Source organism: Ascaphus truei, chromosome 1 (genome assembly GCF_040206685.1).
Source record: "Ascaphus truei isolate aAscTru1 chromosome 1, aAscTru1.hap1, whole genome shotgun sequence".
In the NCBI taxonomy this organism is placed as follows: domain Eukaryota; kingdom Metazoa; phylum Chordata; class Amphibia; order Anura; family Ascaphidae; genus Ascaphus; species Ascaphus truei.
This window is the reverse complement of record NC_134483.1, coordinates 524,539,131-524,556,888: the sequence shown is the minus strand read 5'-3', so window position 1 is coordinate 524,556,888 and position 17,758 is coordinate 524,539,131. Positions and strand designations below refer to the sequence as shown.

The 17,758-nt window shown below is 39.8% G+C and overlaps 1 pseudogene; it reads right to left on the bottom strand.

The window, feature by feature from the left end:
• Positions 1-2,899: 2,899 nt before the first annotated feature.
• Positions 2,900-2,973, bottom strand: LOC142473203 (U2 spliceosomal RNA; annotated as a pseudogene).
• Between the last annotated feature and the right edge of the window lie 14,785 nt (positions 2,974-17,758).

The window sequence follows — 17,758 nt, the reverse complement described above, 5'->3', positions numbered from 1 at the left end:
TATGGACCAATAAAACAATATATATTTTTAAAATCTATTTTGTGACCCACGATCTTTGCTATGCTCCATATTCCTATTTTTGTCTATCCAGCTGGAAACGCCTGTCCTGATGCTATCTCAGCAGTGCCTCCAAATGTAGCACCTCTCTCCCCCCCAAGGGAGATCATGTAGCTATCTAACTAGTTGCTGGTGCATACCTGTTGGTGTTACAGAAGTCCTGAGGGCTCTGCGATGTTGTGGGGAGTCATCAGGTCTAGCTTTCAGCTGGTTGTTCTGTAGTCAGTGCAGCGCCTCCATCCCATAAGGATCCTTGGGCATCCAGTATGGTCCTCATAGGCAACTCTTTTCAAGGACCACACCAAGGATGGTATAACTGGAACTTTATTTGGTACAGCAAACATTATCAGTCTCCATTCCCCTGAAGGCAGTAACGAGGGATGTGAGGCCCTAAGCACCCCTCCTCAGCATACCATACCCCCTAACAGGGTAAGGCCTCGGCTAACTCCTATCCAGGAAAGGCTCTACAGGTGCCCCCTCCACGCAGGGAGGTGAACACAGCACTCACTCCCAGAAAGACTTGCCCTAACCTCTAGAGGAAAACCCCCTCCTTCCCAGGGGAGTTGCTTGTAAGCCTGCCTCCTATACAATACTATACATAACAAGGCCCTGCAGGATTTACTCCCAACACTGCCCTCTCTTTACTGGGACTTACGTTGCTGGAGGGGCCAGAGAATTAGTAGCCTAGAGGTACCTGGCTACATATCATTTATGATATTTTCTTGCCGCTGGCTATGGTATATTTGTTGTAAAATACAGTATATGTTGCCTGGTATTTGCTATGAAATGTTGTATGTCAACAATTATCATATTCAAACAAAATTCCCCAGAGTAGGTCTGTCAGAATCTCACAAAAAGTGATAGTATTTCAATTGTTTTCTGACATAAATCTTCCCTCCCTGTCTCATATTGGAAGACACTTTTATCTTTGATGCCCATGACATAAAACATTAATTAGAGTTTACATAGTCAAGTAAATTATGAATTTGTATTTCTATAGAATAAGAATTGTGGGCAGGACTATAAAATTCTGTATAGGAAACAAACCATATAAAACTGTAAACTGTTATAAATAAAGCAAATGGTTTAACCAAAGATTTATAAGGCTTATTTTTTTTTATTTGCAGAAATATTATTTTATAGCTTAGCTACTTTTGTAAAGATATTTTTTTCTGTGCAAGAGCTTTTAAATACTGATTTTAAATCTCATTTGGCAATTATGTATTTTAATTATTTTTAAAAACCCATTGAAAATATACTGTAATGAATTGTTTGCTAGAGGATTGTGTGTTAATTAATTTGAATCTTGGTCCTTAATTCCAGGCTCTTTCAATGTTTTAAGAGATGGACAAATGTTTTTTCTGCTAATTTGGATCCGCCTCAGATTGGCTGGTTCCCTTAGTCCATGGATCAGGTTTAAAAAGGTCAATCTGCCATTTTGAATGAGACAGAATGTCTCAAGTTGTGTATGTGTGTGTATGTGTGTGTGTATATATATATATATGTCAGAAAATCTGTGTTTTATTTAATCTCATCTGACCTCAGTAACTCACAGCCCTCTGTACATATTATTACTTTGTAACCTTGATAGAACTTCAAACACAATCAACAAAATGGATATCCCTTGATGGTATACTAGTAGTAGACAGTGTGCACTGGTAGCAATCAGCTTGTTTAGCCCACACTCTTAGAGCTATGGCTTACAAAAGTAGGTACAGTACCTTCTGATATGGTCCAAATTGAGGTCAGGAGTCTCTTCTCATGCTATTTTGAGGGAGGTTGAGGGGATAAGTATATATATATATATATATATATAAACCATAATACTGAGTTAAGTTATGGTGAGTAAAAAAAGTGACAAAAACCCTCCACAGGAAAGCAAATATGCAAATATAGCTATATGCTCATCTGCATGTCTTAGGCAGGTCAGCAACCCCACCTTTCCCCATTATCACCCAGCATACAGCACTTCCACTGCAGCAAGGGATTCTGGGAAATGACATGCAAATGAGCACACAGTGTCACTTTTTGCCTCAATAACCATTTTTAACATGGTTCCCTATAGGCTTAAGCTTGCTGCATGGTCACAGCTTTGAGCACAGCCAGGGTTAAGGTGCATACCCAGAAAACCACCCACAGACAGCTTTTTTTTTTTTTCTTTTGTAGCCCGGGTGGTGAAAAAGTGATTTCACCTCTAAAAACCGTGCTCATGGTCAAGTGAGACCAGGTGCGCAAAACTTGTGACTATAGACTCCGGAGAGCTGCAAGTCCATGACATGGTCAGTCCTCTTCAGCCACGAGGGCCAGGAAAAGTCCTGATGTTACACCGACGTCGTCATCCGAAGAATCCGATGTCCATCCTGTTCCCTCCTAGTGCAGCAGACGCCGCAGGAGGGTCCAAGTCTTTAGGGCTTTCGGCTCACACCTACTCGCCCACCGCAGTCTTCTCCCGAGGGAATGGCGACCACCAACCAGCACACAGTCTTGCATTCTCCGAAGAAAATTAGGTGACTGATAACCCAAAAATAAAAAAACACAATCCATGGTGCGAGTGCTCCAGTGCGCTGTGCAATGCAGTGCAGGAAGTGCTCAGACAAAACAACAAAATGTGCACAAGTGCACGCCAGACCCGGAAGCCTGGCGGGTAAAAAAATAGAGGCGAACCCCTCAGCGGAAGGCAATAAGGGGTGCCAGTGCAGAAAATGTAGGGGTGTGCAAATTTATCCGTGCAAAAGTCGAAGTGCGTGTGGCAACACTTGACTCCACCAGGTTAACCACTCCTGGGGTGCCGTGATAAAATAGCCCGGGCTACATATCCGCCTTCTCAGCCCATGACCAGACCAAGTGATGCAACTAGTGCCATCCTTCACAGGACAGACACTACACTTGATCTTAGCCAAAAGGCCGAGAAGCAATGCAGATGAGCATACAGCTATATTTGCATATTTGCTTTCCTGTGGAGGGTTTTTGTCACTTTTTTTACTCACCATAACTTAACTCAGTATTATGGTTTAGCCTATCCCATAGCCTCTCTTGCATTCCCAGTAAAATCAACCCCACACTGATGAGACCCATCAAGGTCGAAACAGCTGTCTGTGGGTGGTTTTCTGGGTATGCACCTTAACCCTGGCTGTGCTCAAAGCTGTGACCATGCAGCAAGCTTAAGCCTATAGGGAACCATGTTAAAAATGGTTATTGAGGCAAAAAGTGACACTGTGTGCTCATTTGCATGTCATTTCCCAGAATCCCTTGCTGCAGTGGAAGTGCTGTATGCTGGGTTATAATGGGGAAAGGCAGGGTTGCTGACCTGCCTAAGACATGCAGATGAGCATACAGCTATATTTGCATATATATATATATATATATATATTTATTTATATATATATATATATATATATATATATATATATATATATATATATATTATGGGTGAACAAGTCTCAATCCATTCCTCGAAATTTCACGGGCTTTCCCTTCAACATCCGTGCCACGGGGTAAAAACCGCAGAAGGGTTGTTTCAACTTCAATCCATGTTAATTAGTTAAAAAAATAAATATATATATATATATATATATATATATATATATATATATATATATATATATATATATATATATATATAAATGGAACAACACAACAATTAAGTAGCGCTAAATTACAGGATTTAAAACAGAACCAGTCGTGGGAGAGAAATCTCTTGTGGTCATCTGCGATGGTAGGGGGAGTCCCAGATTGGCAGGGTGGATGTAAACAGCCCAGGATCACCACGAACTCCTATCTCGAGTTGGCAGCAAGGTAGAGAGGCATCTGATGCCTGCGCGTCCTTTTCTCCCTCATGTAGTGGTTGCCAGCACTCAAAAATGCTGCCAGCCGGAGCACAGGGAAGCCAGGGACTCCAAGTACACAAACACTGATTGCGATGACATCCACAAAAACACACCAGCAGCCCCCTCCCTACACCCACTGCAGCCCCCTGTAAACCCACACACTGCAGACACACACACCAACACAACACTTGCATCTTACCTTCCCCCACAAAACACACACTGCAGCAACCCCTCTACACCCACAAAACACACCTACAGCAGACACACCAACAAAACAGACTCTGCTGCCCCCTCTACACCCACCAACATAAGACACACACCAATAAAACACTCTGCTGGCCCCCTTTACACCCAAAAAACACACAACAGACACACAAACCTTTCACCTAAGCCTCCTGTGCCAAGCTCTCTTCAGGCAGGGTGGGGGAGGAGTCAGTGACTTGCTGCTTCCTCCTGTTCAATCACTTCCCCTGTCTAAGAGCGGATCTCACTCTTTGGGAATGAGAACTGAAAGCTGATTGGCTGAAAAACTTGTCAGGGTGTCAAAAATTCTGGGCCATTACTGATTGGAGAGCAGGGATTTCAATAATGCCCGGAATTTAACAGCTTTAGCCTATAATATTCAATAATGAATTTGAAGGAATATGCTATGCTTTTTTAGTACCTAATCCACAGACAGATTTACTATAAGGGGGTGACATATTTGGTCAAAACAATTTGTGGAATAAAGGGAAAGGTTTTAGACTGGTTTGCCCAGCTCGAACTGTTGTATGGGCGGAAACATCATTAATATTTCTTCCTTGAGAGTGAGCTTCCACACCAATTGAGAGATGTCCATGTCCATTGTATGAAATCTCAATTCTGAGAGGTGCCATCTATATTCTAAGGACGGATTGCACCTTAATGAAGAGGGATCTTCTGTGCTAGGTGGGGAGAATGCTAACAATGTTGGAGGAGATTTTAAACTAGGATGGAGGAGGGAGGGGAATGAAACAGATAATGAACTAAATGGAATAGATGAGGATACAAGGTGGTATGGAGGTAGAATGGGAGCAAGTGCAAGTTTGAAAAGCTGTGAGACACCCATAGTAAATGAAGATAATACTAGAAAACTTCTAAAGACTAAACCAAGTGGGAGCAGAAAGGAAGGAGCAGATAAGATAATAGTACAGGCTGAAAAAAACTTAAATGCATGCTTGCTAATGCAAGAAGCCTGACAGATAAAATGGGGGAGCTTGAATTAATAGCTGCAAGGGAGCAGTATGATATCATAGGCATTACTGAAACATGGTGGGATGAAACTCATGACTGGGCAGGTTATTTAGAGGGTTATTCTCTTTTTCGGAAGGATCGAACAAATAGAAGGGGAGGTGGAGTATGTTTATATGTTAAACCTGATTTAAAACCTATTATAAAGGATGATGTCTATGAAGGGAATGATGAAAATGTAGAGACGTTGTGGATAGAAATTAGCAGTGAAGGTAAAAGTATAAAGAAAATGTTTGTGGGAATATGCTATAAACCACCAAATATCTGTGAGATTGAGGAAGCTAAAATACTTTTGCAAATGGAGAAGGCATCAAAACTGGGTCATGTTTGCATAATGGGGGATTTTAATTATCCAGACATAGATTGGGGCAATGAGATTAGCGTTACAACAAAAGGAAACAGGTTTTTGGGGGTGCTTAAAGACAATTATATGACCCAAATTATTGAGGAATCAACCAGGAGAGGGGCAGTTCTGGATTTGGTCATATCAAACAATGTTGAAGGAATAACAAATATTCAAGTCCTGGAACATTTGGATAATAGTGATCATGACATGGTCTCATTTGAAATAAATGATCAAAAAACAGATTACTTGGGTTCAACAAAGACCTTAAACTTTAGAAAGGCAGATTTTAATAAACTGAGGGCTAATCTAGTAGTAATACAATGGGATAATGTTTTTGCAGAGAAAAATGTAGAAGATAAATGGGCAGTCTTTAAAATATTGTTAGAAAAGCACACTTATCAGTATATACCCTTGGGTAATAAGTATAAAAGAAATAAGTCAAAACCAATTTGGCTAAATAAACAGGTAGGGGAGGAAATGGACAAGAAAAGGAAGGCATTTAGATTATTTAAGTCAGAAGGGACAGAGACATCGTATCAGAATTATAAGGAATGTAACAAAAATTGCAAAAGGGCAATCAAATTAGCAAAAATGGATAATGAAAAAAGGATTGCAATAGAAAGTAAGGTCAACCCTAAAAAGTTCTTTAAGTACCTTAATAACAAAAAAATGAGAAAAGAAAATATAGGACCCTTACAGTGTGAGATGTGTAGGCAGATTATTGAAGATAAGTAGAAAGCTGAGGTATTAAACAAATTCTTTGCCTCTGTGTTTACCAGGGAAGAATCAAGTTCAATAGTAGTGCCGCAGGAGGAAGCCACAACCTCCATATTAATGAACAATTGGTTAACTGAGGAAGAAGTTCATAAGCGACTTGAAAAAATTAAAGTAAATAAGGCACCTGGCCCCGATTGCATACATCCAAGAGTTCTCAAGGAGTTAAGCTCAGTATTAGCAAAACCATTAATGTAATATTCAAGGACTCCATTTCCACAGGCTCAGTACCGAGACGATGCCCTGTTCTAGAGGGTGAAAAGCATAAAGGGGGAGATCGTGGTGTAGCCCTGGTGTTGTTATGTGCCAATAAAGTTTTTTGACTTCATCCGGGATCTCGTGGATTATGTCATGCGCAGTTGCGCCGGAATTCTTCCTAGACATCAGTACCACAAGATTGGCGTAAAACAGATGTGGTGCCTATATTTAAAAAGGGAGCTAGATCACAACCGGGAAATTACAGACCTGTAAGCCTGACTTCAATAGTAGGGAAACAAATTAAATGGAGATATATTGGGGGAATCCTTGATGGAGAAAGATTTAGGAGTGCTTGTAGACAGCAGGCTTAGCAATAGTGCCCAATGTCATGCAGTAGCTGCAAATGCAAACAAGTTCTTATCTTGCATCAAGCGGGCAATGGATGGAAGGGAAGTAAACATAATTATGCCCCTTTACAAAGCATTAGTAAGACCACACCTTGAATATGGAGTACAATTTTGGCCACCAATCCTAAGAAAAGACATTATGGAACTAGAGAGAGTGCAGAGAAGAGCCACCAAATTAATAAAGGGGATGGACATTCTAACTTATGAGGAGAGGCTAGCTAAAGTAGATTTATTTACATTAGAAAAGAGCCGTCTAAGAGGGAATATGATTAATATATACAAATATATTCAGGGACAATACAAGGAGCTTTCAAAATAATTATTCATCCCACGGGCAGTACAAAGGACTCGGGCATCCCTTAAGGTTGGAGGAAAGGAAATTTCACCAGCAACAAAGGAAAGGGTTCTTTACAGTAAGGGCAGTTAAAATGTGGAATTCATTACCCATGGAGACTGTGATGGCAGATACAATAGATTTGTTCAAAATAAGGTTGGACATCTTTTTAGAAAGGAAAGGTATACAGGGATATACCAAATAAGTATACATGGGAAGGATGTTGATCCAGGGATTAATCCGATTGCCAATTTTTGGAGTCAGGAAGGAATTAATTTTTCCCCTTAATGGGGTTTTTTGTTTGCATTCCTCTGGATCAATAAGTAAGTATAGATATAGGATAAAGTATCTGTTGTCTAAATTAAGCATTGGTTGAACTTGATGGACCTACGTGTTTTTTCAACCTCATCTACTATGTAACTATGTAACTATGTAACAGTATATCCCTGCTAATTATTAGAGATGGGTGAACAAGTCTCAATCCATTCCTCGAAATTTTACGGGCTTTCCCTTCAACAGCCGTTCCATGGGGTAAAAACCACAAAAGGGTTGTTTCAACTTCAATGCATGTTAATTAGTTAAAATCCCCCTATGTGGCTGTCATGCAGCTTTAAATTGGCTCTCTGGTGGGGTTAACGTAAATCCATTCCTTGGAAGGTGTTTATTTCCAATCCGTCGTCATATTGAAAGAAAAATGTACGAAGGATTAGTTCTCCGTCAGAAATACTGATACCCACCTGTGAATGAATCCATCATTATAAAAGAGTTTGAGAGTGTGAGAGACCGATTTTAAATTTTTCAAATCTTTTCTATATTATTTTAATTTGCTCTCTCTCTCTCTTTCTTTTTTTTTATTTTTTATGAGTGATGCCAGTGACAGCCAGGTCATGAGGGTATCTCACTCGTCACCGTCACCATGCCCTTCCTGTGGAACTGAGGATGGAGGTCAGATGAACAACTGTTTAGGCTCAGCAGAATTGGAAGCAGAATCAGAAGAACCCAGTGGTTGATGTACCAGCGACTCTTCCTGCTGGTACTAGGCCCCAGAGTAGACTTAGTACTTGGCCTGCTTCAAGCCTGATTGTGTGCAGGCCTCAAGAATCATGTACTCCTTCGTCTGTTTGGCCTGTGCAGGTTGTTATTGAAAGTCCCATTCATATGCAGGGACTCCCACTGTGTTAATCCCAATGGGCCATTAAGGCTCCTTACTTATCTTTTCAAATTGTGAGTAGCACTGCAGCTGTCATCTTATATGTTTTTATACCTTGAATTAAAGCAATACTGCACCATGAGGAGTTTTCTCTGGTGCTTCTTTTCCATATACAGTCTATGTATATATTTGTATACAAAAATCATCCCAAGTATAAAAATGTAACCCTTGACACATTTTGTGACATGTTTGCTCTTAAAGAAAAATTCATTTAATTGAAAAATATTTTGTTGGTACTACTACAAGTTATTTGAGTAAAAAAAGAATACATGCACAAAGAATTCCTCAAACTTCTATTGCGTTCAATAACCACTGTCTGTAATTAACGTCCCTCAGATCTTTGATAATCCCTTGTACATTGCCAGAAATCGTACCTTGTTCAGCAGGGTAACTCTGTACAAGTTAAATAGGTTTGATTTATCGAGATATCAAATAAAAATGTTTTTCAACTATTGTTAACTTATCATAAAACTATTACAAATTAAGCACATTTTTGGAGAATCTTCATCCTGATCATGCATTAATTTAGATCAAATATATCTGTCCTATGAAGAGCTCTTGTGTCAAAGTTATTGATTCAGATTTAGAAGTACGGTATTAATGCAAATGTAATGGGCATTATTTGTTTCATTTTTTAAGCTGTCTGCATTTGTATCATCTGAACTAAATCTTAATGTATCAAATACAAATTAAACCTTCCGATCATGTAGCCATTAAAATAAATTACACTGATTATTATGTTTATAAAGACCGAGCAATACAACATATTTGCATATTATAAACATTATCATATATTACATCTGTACAAATGTGGTTGTTTAAATGAGGACCAATAAATAGTGCAAGTTAAAAAGTTCACATGAAAAACAAAATCTGTCAAAAATTACTTATCAACTATATTTTATTTATGAATGACAAACACCCATTAATAGTTTCTTATTTTTAATCATGTACACAGACTTTCACATAATACGGAAAATATAAAGACAATTTAAGGTACAGACAAACGATACAAAAGAGAAAATGAGGATATACTGTAGGTCACCAAATGAACCACCCGTGAGAAAATAAAAAAATAATAAATCACACGTGTTTGAGAGAAATGGTGTTAAATTCACTAAACATAACAGGGGTACACAAACAGTATTTACGAAACACTAGTGAAAACATGCTATATATACTGTACAACAACATTATGTCAACAGTAATAGCGCATATGCTGCTGTTCAAGAGAGATGGCTCATCATCTCAGAGGTCATAGAAAAATGAAAAACCAAAACAGCGCACAACACTCATAGTGAAGTAAAGTTTGTTTTAAGCACAATTGTGTTAAGGGATCAATGTTGCGTGTAGATCAAGACAATTCTTTAACGCATTTCATGTGACATAGTCATGGATTATCACAGCAGGAATCGATGTCTACAGATGCTGTATCTTGGCAAGATGAGGTAAGTGGAGCAGATCTTCAATCCAAATTGCTGCGTTGTCTGCACCATCCAAAGGACACAGTACTCGCATACGTAGCAACAGCACCGGAGAGGCTCCTTGCTCTTAGAAGCGGTGCACAGGTAACGTCAACACAGAATCGACGCACCGGATAAGAGTCCAGTCCTCCACAGTGCATTCAGCAGCGGCTAATGACATCACGGAGAGGCATCACAAGTAGTGACCACACGGTATGTCAGGGAGCCGAGATTTAAGCCGCAAGCCACAAGCCCCAGTGGTACAGTATGGCAATAGAAATAAAGTCCAATATAGAATAACATCCAGGCAAGTCTTCCTCAGCGTTTTTAGCAATGGCTAATGGCATCACCGAAAAGCGTCACATGTAGTCAGGTGAACGTCAGGGAACCCATAGTAAGCCGCAAGCGCCGGTGACAATGGCAATAGGAATAAAATCCAATATGGAAATAAAAAATCCAACGTATTTGGTAGATTTTAAAAAACCTTTCCCTGATGAAGTAGTTTTGTGTCTGTCTCATGAAATGCGTTAAACAATTGTCTTGATGTATGCGCAATATTGATCCCTTTACACAATTGTGCTTATTACAAACTTTACTTCACTATGAGAGTTGTGCGTTGTTTTTTTAACAGACAATTGATAACATAGCATACAGGTAAGTGCAAAAGTGTAAAGACACAGATAATTCGTTTGAATCAGGGGAACCTGGTTCAATTCCTGGTGTCAGCTCCTTGTCACCTGGATGAGTCACTTTATCTCATGTGCCTCAGGCACTAAAATCATAGATTATAAACTCATCTGGCCAGGGAATGGGTTTATAAAAATCCCTATGTGTTGCATATCACATACTATACTGTAATTGTAAAGCACTTCCTGTCCAATAAGGAGAAAAGCACCATATTGTATGTCTTTATTTATATAGCGCCAAAAGTGTACTCCGCGCTTCACAAAGAATACAGTACAGGGAATTATAATTATACAATAAGTGCAGCAAAATCAGACAATAAGAAAGGAAATCCCTGCCCAGAAGAGCTTACATATGAAATAAAGTTAGTAATTATTATTTAGTAAATTTAAGAAATATAAAACTGCCACAAAGCATAGATGCACTAAAGGGTGCTAAACCTTAGCATTGCCTAAACTCCCACACCCAAAGACCAGCGGCTAAAAGAAATCATTGGCAAAAAATCAGATGTCATTTTTTCAAGGGCACCAAATCTTAAGCAGAAATTGGTGCCAAGTTATCTAACTACGAAGAAATAACCATGCTGGTTAAACCAAACCTCAAAAGGATTTGTGAAATGCCTTAACTGTAAGGCTTGCAAAAATAATAGAAGACAAGAAACTAAAATAAAGGAATTCAAATGCACTACATCCTCCATAAACCATGTCATCAAATCAAACATCACATTTAACAGTAAAGGCATAATTCTGTATATGCACTTGAATGCAGCTGCCATTTGCAATATGTGGGGAGAACTTCCGGAAATTAAAAACAAGAATAGAAGAACACATAAGAAATATTACGAAAGGATTAGAAACCCAGAGTGTGTCCCAACATTATAAATTAAAGCATAACCAGGATCCAGGATGTCCTGGTTATGCTTTAATTTATAATGTTGGGACACACTCTGGGTTTCTAATCCTAGATTAGGGATAGAGCAAGTAACCCATGACTGGAGGGGGGGGGAGACTTTATTAAAAAACTGTCAAAAAGGGAGTCCTTCTAGATTTTTAGCTTACAAACTCTAGCACCAATGGGGTTAAATATAGAGACATGGTGATTGCAGCATTTCTCTGAAACCTATTCTCCACCTTCTTTTAAGAATTTTACTGTATTATACTGTACATTTGGATATTATTAATTCTGTTATATCAACTAATTATGGATTTCATCTGTGTTTAAAGTGATTATTTATATTTAGACATTTTCTTTTTTACCTTTTTAAAAAGTATTCCTTGTCCCTATGTCTTGACATCATTGGTCCATTTTATATTAACTATTGGTTTTATTGCCTTTAATAGCTATAGTTTAATGAGATCATTGTTAGTTCAGACCCTTTTAAGTAGAATATCTCTGCTCCAATGTCTGGAAATTACTGTCTTAACATAAGTTTTTTAAGACTTAATTTATAACCATGATAATCTGCACATATAAACCAACATATCTCTGCTACTTGGCTGCACTATTGGCAACAACAATCATAGTATACATAATAGCAGTCATGTCTAGCATTGAGGTGTACCAGTGAAAGTGCTGGAATCATATACAAACAGTTTAATAAGAAATTAACTGGCAGCTGCAAGCAATGAAGATCGGACTGCAAAGTGCTATAGATGTGTTGTATTACCCCTATCACATTACATCACTGAAGAAGCAAACTGGCGAAAGTGTTAAGTTCTCTAGTCTTCTAGAAACTTTGGTCATTTAAGTGACACCATACCTACTTTATATTAAACCACTTTGTTTGTCTTTTCTTGTTTCTCTCCCACATATGCACTGGAGATGAAGATGTAAAACAACGCGCAGGAGGATTTTTTTTTCTTTTACACGTTTTTGTGGTGGAGGAGTTTGAATAACCTCTTTGGACTCTCGCTGCAGGACAATAAGTATTTATTTTATTGGTTCTATTTCATTGGCATTGTGTAGCTCATCTGGCGCCGCTTTTCAATTTTTAAGCCTTGTAGAAGACATGGAAATTGTCACAGAGAGCCAGATCCCGGGGGATTCAGAAATCAAGCTGCGGAAGGAACAAATAGCAGAGCTACAGGAAGCATGGGAAGATGCGGAGAACAGGTCTAAACGAAATAACATCAGAGAAGGAATGTCCCAGAGTCAGTAAGACCAGGCGATATCAAACCATACCTACAAAGACTGTTCCAGAGTATAATTGCCAAAGCAACAACAGAAAGGCTAGAGATGGACAGAGTGCACAGAGCACTGAGACCTAGAGACTATGAAGGAAGTGGGCCCAGGGATATCATAACCAGACTCCACTATTTCTCAATGAAAGAAGAAATCCTCCACAAAACCAGGAATCTGAAAACTATCTGCTTCGAAGAAGCCGACGTTCAGATATTCACGGACATCGCGCTAATAACTCTGGCAAAAAGGAGAGGACTGAGAGAAATTACAAGTCTACTTAGATGTTCTGAAGTTAGATACCGATGGGGATTCCCCTACTCCCTCCAAGCCACACACAACTGCAAACAGGCAACAATGCGTAGACCAGTTGAGGGTCCGAAATTCATCAAATCCCTTGGGATAGAAGTAACCCCGGAAATGGCAAGGAAACTTCAACACGCACAGCCCCTCCTGAGAATGGAAGCATGGAGCAGAACGGGACAAAGACAAAGAAGACGGCAGAAGACCTGGACCCGAGAGCAATTGAGAAGGAGACTGCCACAGTGCGATGAGGAAGAGTCTCCGTCGAAAGAAAGCAAAAAGAAGAAAGGGCATTCTGTACAGGCGGGGAGAACTAAAAAGGTCCGCAAAGCTTGAAATAAGGCGTGCCATTCCCCTTTCTCAGGACTATCTTAGAGACATAGACTAAAATTGACTTGAGACAAGATAAGTAGCATAGACTATTGTTTAGAGAATATTGAAATGCTAGTATACTGTAATGTTATAAATGTTTAAAATGTTATAAATGGTTAAAATGCTTGCCTTAGAAACTGTTTAAAATACAGCCTTCAGATTGGGAATCTAAGGGCATGTTCGCGACAAGAGGAAAAGCTGAAGGATGTATAGGAGAAAAGGGTCAGCACTACAATATTTAGACCAGTTATCACCTAGCATTTTTTTGTTCAAGTTAAATACTTTAAAAAAAAATTAGGAGTTTGATTTTAAGGAGGATCCTTACACAGGGACGCTCACGATGAAGCAGCATTGACGAGAAGGTGCACAAGAAAAACAATGGATTTCAGGTACCAAAGTCAACCCCACCCACATTTCCTGACCCTACACACCACAACCATCACCCAAAAGGTACGGTCAAAAGGCAGAATGAATATGGGCTTCATCCACAACCACATTAAAAGTCCTAGTTTTTTCCCCCCCATTTTTCACCTAACCCTTCCACCAACTCTAACACCCACACCCAAACATTTCCACTACCACCACACCAGACCATATGAGGCTAACACTATGCAAGATACTGCATATATAGATCGAGATATAAATGGCTAAATGACTAGTAAGCTAAAAATAGTCTCCCTAAACATCAAAGGACTGAATTCACCAGGGAAAAGAAGATTAATGTTTAGAGATTTCAAGAAGAGCCAGGGGTACATCTATATTATACAAGAAACTCACCTAAATATAGAAGACACAACAAGACTTAGAGATAAAAAATTTCCATAGATATATCACTCACCAGCTAAAAACAAAAAAGCAGGAGTAGCGATTCTATTCAGAACCACAGCACCTTTCTCAGCAGAAAAGATAAAAAGAGACAAGGCAGGAAGGATGATCATTATCTCAGGTAAACTAGGAACAACATACTTCACAATACAGATGCTGTGGCCATTATTTGATCATTTCTCAGTGCCGTTTTCGTAAAGTCTGCTGTATTCCATGCGGCATTCACTCGTTAATCTTCCGTGAAGGCTGTCAATCACACTCATGTTTACCGTTATTGATTTTCCGTGATTACTGTGATTGTGATTTGTTTGGGTGAAGTTCTGTGTGTTTCCGCCAGATGGCAAAAGTTAATCCCTTTGCACAGGGTAACCAGTGAGTTGTGTGGAGTCAATTTGCAGGTGTTTAAAAACTAAATAAAAAGAGTGGCCACTACAGTCATCCATTGTAAATTGACCTTGCTCGCTGAAGACGCTATCAAATTTAGGCATTTCATAATTAAAATCTCCACAGTATACACAATGCTTGTCCCATTATTCTACATTGCTATCCCTACAATTGCTGAATGGACATCTTGACAAGTCAAATCACGTTAAGTCCTTATACCAAACCACAATACAGGCATACCCCGCATTAACGTACGCAATGGGACCGGAGCATGTATGTAAAGCGAAAATGTACTTAAAGTGAAGCACTACCTTTTCCCACTTATCGATGCATGTACTGTACTGCAATCGATATATACGTGCATAACTGATGTAAATAACGCATTTGTAACAGGCTCTATAGTCTCCCTGCTTGCGCACAGCTTTGGTACAGGTAGGAAGCCGGTATTGCTGTTCAGGAAGTGATGACAGGCGCATGCGTGAGCTGCCGTTTGCCTATTGGGCGATATGTACTTACTCGTGAGTGTACTTAAAGTGAGTGTACTTAAAGCGGGGTATGCCTGTATAGTTACACATTTCTCATATGTTCTGCAAATAATACTAGAACAGATAAGAAGGCAACTATAGCAGAGATTTAAGACTATATCATTGAAAAATATGAATTCTTCAAATTTTCACTGAATCAACGTGGCTTGAATTATTCGATAAGGCAAACATTAACTAATGAGGAGTGATTTTTTTCACACAGCCCCTCCTCTTTGAGATACCTGTACAAGATGATATTGGTCTCTGCTCTCAGCTTTTGCCGGTATGTTTGCTCATGGCGAAAGCAAATGAAGAAAGTCTGGGTTTTATCCATTTAAGATTCGTAGAGTACCTGAACGTACTTCTCGAACTTGCTGTTTACAGGTACCCAAACCGGCTTCCCAATACTATTGCAATAACGGGACGACCATATCTGAAAACCTGGTGAGCAGCAATCCTTGTTACCTGGCCCCACCTGATTACTGGCTTCAGCAGGCACCTGTCAACTATAATGCTGATTACATGAGTAACCCTAGCTTGTATGCACAATACACCTCTGACATTAGCTTATCTCCACTCGTTTGGCAAAGTTTAAAATGAAGGTAAATATAATGTACTATACAGTATTATTGTAACTTTAATCCCCATGGGGGCGCTAGATTTTCTGGGGGGGGCGCAGCAGTTATAGAGGTCCCGTGCTCTCCCCCGAGGCGTTTAAATTAAATGCCAGGGATCGCACGAAGCCTGCATAATACACTTACAGTGCCTTCCCTTCCAGCAGTGCGTCGTCATAGTAACCCAGCGTCAAATTACCATGGCAACGTGATGTCACATGACCCTGCGCATCATTTGATGTCTTGGCCAAGCAGGGGGGGTGGCACGAGGCACCGAGGAGAGCAGCCTGGTATATTGTACTGTATGTCTGCCATAGCTCATCAATGCTTGTACACATGCGCACTAGAGCATGACTTGACGCTTGCGCATTACCGGATTTTACATCATTATTTTTTTTTCCAGAAACGAAACTTTGAAATCGAGCGTCAAATGATAATGATGAAGTTCGATGGATCTCTAATATTGGTTTTTTTAAATGTTGTCTTTTTTACTTTTATACAATCAGTATCACCAGCTACACGCTTTTAAAACTTTGCCACACTACAGTATTATTTTGGACAAAACACTATGCACTGTGATTTAATTACATGTCATAACCTGCAATAAAATTTCATAAGGAGATGTTGATTGATTTTATTACACTTTGTGGTTAATGGAAAACATTAAGTGATGCTTTTTTTTTACATATTTAATCAATGTTAAGATATAGAAAATAACTTATTTTGCAAACAGTTCAAACAGTTGTTTTCTAATCCTTCACGATTATCCGTGCAGTATTGAACCATCAATTGTTTGTGGTGCAAATTGAATAAACAGTGCAGTGAAATGTGCAAAATAAACACTGAATTAACACAGCAGGGGTACCTGGCAGTCCCATTCAGTTTGAATGGGACTACCAGGGACCCCCGCTGTTAATCCGATGGGCCATTAGTCTGTCTGCAGAAATGTCACTGAAATGTTGCAGCATGTACCCAGCACATACCCAGCATGTACCCAGCATGTACCCAGCAAATCTAAAAAGTAAAGACAGCATCACAGCAATAGTTTAGTGCTGAGATGCAGTCTGGGATAGATTATATACTCCTTTCCAGTGTAGGTCAAATGCAGGAATCAGGGCCAGTAGGTGTTGTCCACTTGTTCACTCCTTTTGAACTCCTTTTAAACCCCACTATGCTTGCCACTTAAATGGGCCACTTGACATGGGGCTGCTCACAAGGCCACTGACAAGGATACCCCTGTGGAATCTTTTAAAAGTTATTATAATTAATTTTTATTTAGGTGTAGCCCTCTTTCCCCCTATATAGAGAGACTACCAGTGCTGCCGTTACCTGTTGGCTCACGGAGGTCCCAAGCCCCCACCACAGGGAGCCTGGGGTAGTATAATTATCATCCCGGTGCAGCGCCTCCACCTGCGAGGGATCCCATCATAGTGGGAGGAGCCCTCACAGGAACAAATAGTAATAGTAAACACACACACTATATAATAACAACTTTTACTGACAGCACATATAACATAACACCACCACACAGTATAGTGAACACCCAGCCCAGTACTACCAGTGAGTGTCCCAAAGTACAACGGGTGCTAGGCACCAATACCCTGATGTCCCTTTCCCAAAGTCCAGCCCACCTAAAAGTGTAGGGAGTAGCGCTATACCGTGCACTTTGTTGTTTGTTGAGGTACCTGCCTAGCAGGCAACTTAGCAGGCAACTTAGCGCCGAGGATCCGTCTATTCCAGCGGTGTGAGCATCTGCAATGGCGCCACCTCTGTGTTGGGTGGACTCCGGTAGGAGGGTCTCACCTTTAAGAGTCTTTGATAACACTGTGGTGGTCTGGTCTCAGACCACAGGCCACAATCACCGCACTGGTTACATCGGGAACCCTTGAATTTTTTTTACAGTGGAGCCAACAAATGGAGATATGCTACTGCCACTAAAGTAATGAAGCTTTGCTTTAAATATTGACGTAGGGCGCCTCCGGAGCTGAA